Genomic DNA, 6,465 nt, shown 5'->3' on the forward strand with positions numbered 1-6,465 from the left:
AATTAACCCTCTTATAGAGAAAATTGACATTGTGTGATCTAATGAAATCAGGTAGCTATTGGGTTTAAAAACCCAAATAACATTTTAATATTTTGTTTCCATTAGTATATATGCTGTTCTACTTAAGCTACCCTAACTGCTGATAATCAGAAAATGGTAATGAGGGGACATAACTAATAGGGACATTGGTCCCTTGTCTTTTTACACATACCTTGGTCATTTCTCCAGGGAGTTCTATGAAGGGCAGGTATTGCTGTTTCCTTTCATAGAAAAAGTAGCCCAGACTCAAAATTATAGATCACCCTTAGCCCCCAGGTCTGCCAGGTAATTCTATGTTCCTTGTCTTTCTGTTATTTAAGAATCACCAGCTGGTCTTGGAGAATTCTCACACGACAGAGGGTGGGGAGTAACATCTTCCTATTGACTTTGGCTGTCTTTGTTGAGTTGTAAGTTCCCCCAAAAGGCTGTATAATTGTAAATATGGTGCATTTTAAGATGATGTCTTAGAGATTCAGCCAGCATATAACAAGTACCCACTTTCTGCAGGGCATCTCTTGGGCACTTCAGTAGATGCAGAGGTAGAATCTTAACCACAGGTAGAGAGAAACTAAAGGTAGTCTCTCCTTTCCAAAGACTTGCTTTCATGGGAATATGTGAAATATACTGGTCCCTATGTCTGAAATCAGTCGTTCTTTCTAAATATGTGTATTAAAGTTCATATGAAAGTAATGTACACTGTATAGAAAAGCAGGAAAGTGAGATTTTAACATAGTAACTGACTTCTTTTTTGTCTTGACTTTTTTTTTTTAACTTGATAGTCTAATACTTAAAGCATAACACTCTGCCAAGGCATAGCTTTGAAAGCATAGTTATAATTGCTTTCAGAATGAGTCAGTTTGGAAATATGGTATTCTGGACATTTTATGACAATTTATTATTAAAGACTCTAAAATAGATGCTTTATAAATGCTTTCTAAAATTAAAAAAATGGGTAAGTAGTAGATTACTCTATACTTAGCAATACTAGATAACTCAATTTACTATCTATCTATCTATCTATCTAAGTTAAAAGTGGTGTTTTTCAGTTAGTGATATTGGTAAACAGACTTTTTTCTTTTGAAATAGTCTTACTCTTCTTATTCATACTAGCCTTGAACTCCTGGTCTCAAGTAATCCTTCTAAAACTACAAGTATGTAGCAGCCCCACCTCAAATAATGGTTTTGAGACAGTTTCCCTATATAGCCCTGCCTGATCTGAAGCACCCTTATATATTGTGTAGCCAGGCTAGCCTCAGCTTCTGCCTCCTGAGTGCTGTGATTACAAGTATGCTTCACCATGCCTGTTAAAAAAATATTTTAAAAGGCAACATTTGTTATAAAAGTGTTCACATCTGAAGCAATATATTACCTTCAAGGTATAGTACTGACCATGCTGAGTTTTTACTGTATGTGAATTAAAGCTTTAGTTTTGTTTCTTTTTTAAAGCATTTCAGCATATGAGCTCATTTCTGTCCTGTGATTGTTACAGTAAAACTTAATATTTGTGATATTTCTTTAGAAACATGCTATGTTTCAGCAGAAACAGGAGGGTTTTTCTGTTCTCTGGAAGGAGTCTAATGGAGCACTAGTCCAGAGGGAAGAGCTGAGCCAGCAGACTGTGGTCTGAGGGAGGTTGCCTGGGAACTGCTGACTGTGAGGTCAATAAAGGGAGGGAGCTGAAGTGGATAGAATGGAGTGGGAAAGTCCCCTATTAACCTGGAGGCTGGGAGGCCCTGACCTTCTGGAATCTCCCACCTTAGTGGAAATACTAGGGAAAGTAAGAAAGGACAACTACTAGCTAATGGGGGTGAGTGGAAAGTGAGTGATAAACCCAAGGTCCTAATGTCCTTGAGAATATCTGAATTTGACCTAAAGAGCAACCAGTTCTACCTCATCATAAAGGGTGATTTCAACTCTTTAATTTTTTGGTTAACATTTTTGTTAATTTCATAATAAAATATAATTATTAATGAGATGTTAATTGTCTCTTATTTTTCTAATGCATGCCTTCTCATACTCTACAAATGGTCCAGAATACCAGAATAGAGTACTCAACAATGAGCCATGGCTGTGACTTTAGTGCTGCAAGCCTGATGTCATTACCAGCATTATGTTGTTGATGTAGTTGTCTTGGTATTGGCTTCATTATGCTGTGACAGGGATAAGAAGAAAGTGGCATAGTAGATATCAATTGATATGCAATAAATCCTTAGGTATGCCTCAGTTGAACTGAGGTTATAAATGTGTACAAGACCAAGCATGATGATACATGCCTATATTCTCAAAATTTGGTCAGTGGGGAGGCAAGAATATCAGGGAATCAAGGTTAACCTCTTTTACATACTTCAGGGGGCTACATGAAAACCCCCATAAATACCCACCTAAAGTACAAAAGTCTTCAGAAATGAATACATGCATTTTACCCTTTTAAAATTTATTTTTTCTGCCGTTTTGAGGAATGCTAATTGAATAAAATAATTATGTTCATTCTAGACCAGGAGAAGATTTAGACTTCATAAATTTAATCTTTACTATACAAGATATTATCTTGTAGATAATTTTTTTGTAGAATTTGAGTTTTAAATAGTTGTTTGTATGAACAAACTCCATGGGAAGTTCCTCCAAATAATTTTCATAGCTTCTGTTAATTTTCACAAAACAAGGTATATAGCAGGTAGATTTTTATTTATATTACTTTCAATAACAACAAAGAAAGTTATGAGCAGATTCATTGATGTCATCATTAGCAAGAAATGCAGTGAAGATGACACACAAACTCGAAGCCTAGCCAAAGCTAGGAAGAAAACTAGGCCTGGAAGAATGAGTCAGAGAAGGTGCACATTGGTTTTGAAGTGTAGAATTGTGTTTGTACATTTAGTTATTCTCTGTTTCAGATGAGTTCTATGCATGCTTTCTACAATAGGAGAGAAAGACCGGTTGCCATTTGTTCTTTACAGGTGTGTCAAAATCAAAACAGGAGGTGTGATGCCAGTACTGTTCACGAAGCTGCCCTAGGGTTCCAGGAGTCCCTGGAGTAAAGAAGGATTCAGAACCTGGGCACTGGACCCTGTGCTGACAAGGAGCCTCCCATTCGTGGACCGACCACCACTATAAACATGCAAATGGGAAGTTGGCCGTCTACATGGATAGGAAGGAGCAAGGTAGAAGGAGGAAGAAGCAACTTTTTCTGGAGAGGCAAAGCACCGTGTACTTTTTCATTTCTATGACTAGCTAAGTAAAAGTTTTGCTAGATTTTAGGACCAGTCTTAAAGTCTTCTCCATTAGAATGAGTTAATCCTTCAAATAGTTAAAACAAAAAGGATGTGAGGAAGATATACAACCTTTCAATGACACCAGAGCTGCACTGTTGGGCTGACCAACTGAGGGACTTTGACTTGTAGAGTGCTCACAGTTTAGAAGTTGAAGTTTGTTTTCTATGTTCAAGGGTTGTATAAGGGAGATCAGGGATTGATATACTGAACAAAATTGAATCTTATTCTTCCATATTTGCTAACATATGTTTTTAAAGAACAGATATTATTCATTTTCCAGATAATGGGAAGACATTTTTAGTCAGAAGGAAACTTAATTAGTTCAGATATTTTAGGTCAGTGGTTCTCAGCTGAAAAGGTATAGTAGAAACTTTGACTGCTTTTCCCAGGTATACATACTAGCAACTTCCCATCATTTGAACAAGAGTTGCAGAATCAATGAGGGAAAATGAAATTCAGATATGTAGGGTTAGAAGACACCAACTAAATAATCTTATCTTTTCTCAACCCTCTAGCTTTGAAAATTATGCTCAACAGCAAAAAGAAAATCCTAACTCATTAAAATAAATATGTTACACAGAACCTCACCTAAAGGGGCAAAGTTATCCAGCATCCATTTGACTAAATCGATTTTCTCTTTCATATGATTTCTTGCTGTGCCTGTGTCTTGCTGAAATACCCTGTAGGTATAGACTGTGACGTACTGGACTGATACTTGTTAAATGTTCTTGTGTTTTTGAGCTCTTGATCTTAGTCTTTCATGTTTTGGAATTTTTTTTTTCATGTTTATTTGTAAAGTGTTGTGCAAAAGACTAGAGTGGTGCTAAAGTTTGATTACTCCACATAGGATTGTTATTGCAAGCTTTTTGTGTAGTATATACCAAGAAATTACCATTTATTATTTTTAATTTAAGGTTATTACTCAAAAGTGGACTGATTCTAAGGCAACTAGGAGACCCTTCACTTTGAGAAAAATGTATGAGTGAAAATACTTTCTTTTTGTAAACAGCTCCTGATATACAATATCCTCTGGGGTGCCAGTTCTGGTATTTATGTTTTAATTAAAGAGCCCCTGCCTCTCTATTTGTGGGCCACTTAAACAAGTGGGTGTCTTGGTGAGAAGTTCAGGAGGTTGGTGGTTGTAGCTGAGTTTAGGATTGACTCAACTCTGGGCAGCAGTGGTATATGAATGCCAAGTGCTAAGAATGTTTGGAATGTAGACTTGCCAGCACTGATAAAGTTTGCTTTGTTCCCCTGTGTGACTTGACCCATTGAGAAATTGTGGTTCCCTAGGAAGTTTTAATAGTTCAAAATGTTTAGTTAATAAAGAAAATGGCCACAACATAATTCAGCTTGTTTTCACCTGCTGCCTCAAAGATTAACTTTCTTAACCATAACGGGATAGAACTGTCCCTTGCTTTGAAAAAGAAATTTATGGAGCTCATCACATTTGTTAGTTTCCACAAACATGAAGCTCTCTGTGGGGATTTTTTTTTTTAATCATAAAATCCCTAAGGCGTTGGCAACTAAAATTGTGGTAACTTCATCTAAAACCAAATCTCAGGGGAAGGCACACCCACTTCTCTGTACCAGCTTAATCTTTCACTAGACTCAGAAGGGTTTTGAATTACTTCAGGAAAAGTAGTGACTGATAGAGCTTAACCTTCCGTTTTCCTCATTTATTTTCATTAGAGAATGGGAGTGGAATTCAGAACATTCAGATGTGGAGTTAATGTGCGTCACTGCTGCCAGCCCCTGCTGCCAGCGATAGGTTCTGTGTTTTTCCAGTGGGAAACTCTGATCCGCAGAGATGCATGCAAACCTGCACCTCCTTGCTCTTTTCTGCTTTCCTCCTGATTGTTGCTTACTCTTTGGAACATCAGCTGACTGTACAGAGCCTCTGTGGAAGCAGATTTCAGAACAAAGGTGATCTGTAAAAGCAGCACGTAAGTCTTGGTTCTGTCTGTTTCCTGTTCTTATTTGATAGTTTTAAGCTTCCCTACTTTGGTGTTTATGTTGAATGCTCTGTACATAATAGAAGCATTTTCCTTGTTAAATTTTCTCAAAGGATTTCGATAAACTTACTCATGTTCTAGTCCTAGTAAGTCACTTGCATGATTGTTTCTTATGGCCAACAGTAATGGGTGAAAGCTATTTATTCGTGTTTTCATAAATGTGTTTGACACTTAGTAGATGAATAATAAATGTTTCTGAAACATATAAACTATATCTTACATAAACTTTAGTTATATTTCTAGGGCATCGAGGCTTTGCAGTTTACAGAATGTTGCCTGTACATTTCAGAAACTCCCGCAGAGCACTTCTCAGGTCAGTAAGACAGAATGCTGAAGAAGGCATATCAACGTTGACAGTGAGCGACTGTAAACATCCTCGACTGGAAGCTGTGAAGCCACAAATGGGCTTTCAGTCGGATGTTTGCAGCTGCCTACTGCCTCCAACTTCAAGGAGTAATTATCTTGTTGGCTGAAACCAATACCTTGCTTTCTCTTTGATTTATTTTTACAAAGCTTGGGTGGAAAAGATAAATTAAACAACTTCAAAACCACAGAAGTGTTCTTCCTGTGCATAGAATATGCAATATATGTACTCAAAAAATATAACAGTATTTTTAAGCTAAGCAAAGAAATATATTATGTATTTTTTTTAAACAAATAAGACAGTGCTTCAAAAATTATTTTAAAAAGTAGGCTCTTTAATCTACTTTTATTTATCAAATCTCAGAGTAGGTTTTTTTTTTTTTAGGTCAATTCACACACACCAAAAACATCGTGTTAATGTAACTAAATTATTTGAAAAGAGAGGAAGTAAAATCCAAAGTAGAGCATTAATTCATGTTTCATAGTGCTTGAATTAAACCACCTACCCCTTCTTGGTTTAGTATTTCATGAAGTAATGATTTTCACCTTAATATAGTATCTAAAACATTGCCTCAGGTAACTTGAAAAGTATATTTGCTTTCTTTTGCTTGATCTACTATAAAGTCTTGATTGAGATTTTCCTTTTAACTAAACTGATAAAGTAACTCATCTCCCTTTAAAATAGTACACCAAATTCTATTCTTTATGAAGACAATTTCAGAATGGGAAGCCTAGCACAGATCCCTGAAAGACATAGTTTCTAATTTGCCTTTTTT

General features: G+C 36.3%; 1 non-coding gene across 1 annotated transcript; it reads left to right on the forward strand.

Moving 5' to 3' along the window:
• The first annotated feature begins 5,686 nt into the window (after positions 1-5,686).
• Mir30a (microRNA 30a) lies at positions 5,687-5,757 on the forward strand. Its single transcript, NR_029533.1, has one exon. It is a non-coding gene; the product is annotated as a microRNA 30a (primary transcript).
• The last annotated feature ends 708 nt before the right edge of the window (positions 5,758-6,465 follow it).

The sequence above is a fragment of the Mus musculus genome, chromosome 1 (assembly GCF_000001635.26).
Source record: "Mus musculus strain C57BL/6J chromosome 1, GRCm38.p6 C57BL/6J".
Taxonomy (NCBI): Eukaryota; Metazoa; Chordata; class Mammalia; order Rodentia; family Muridae; genus Mus; species Mus musculus.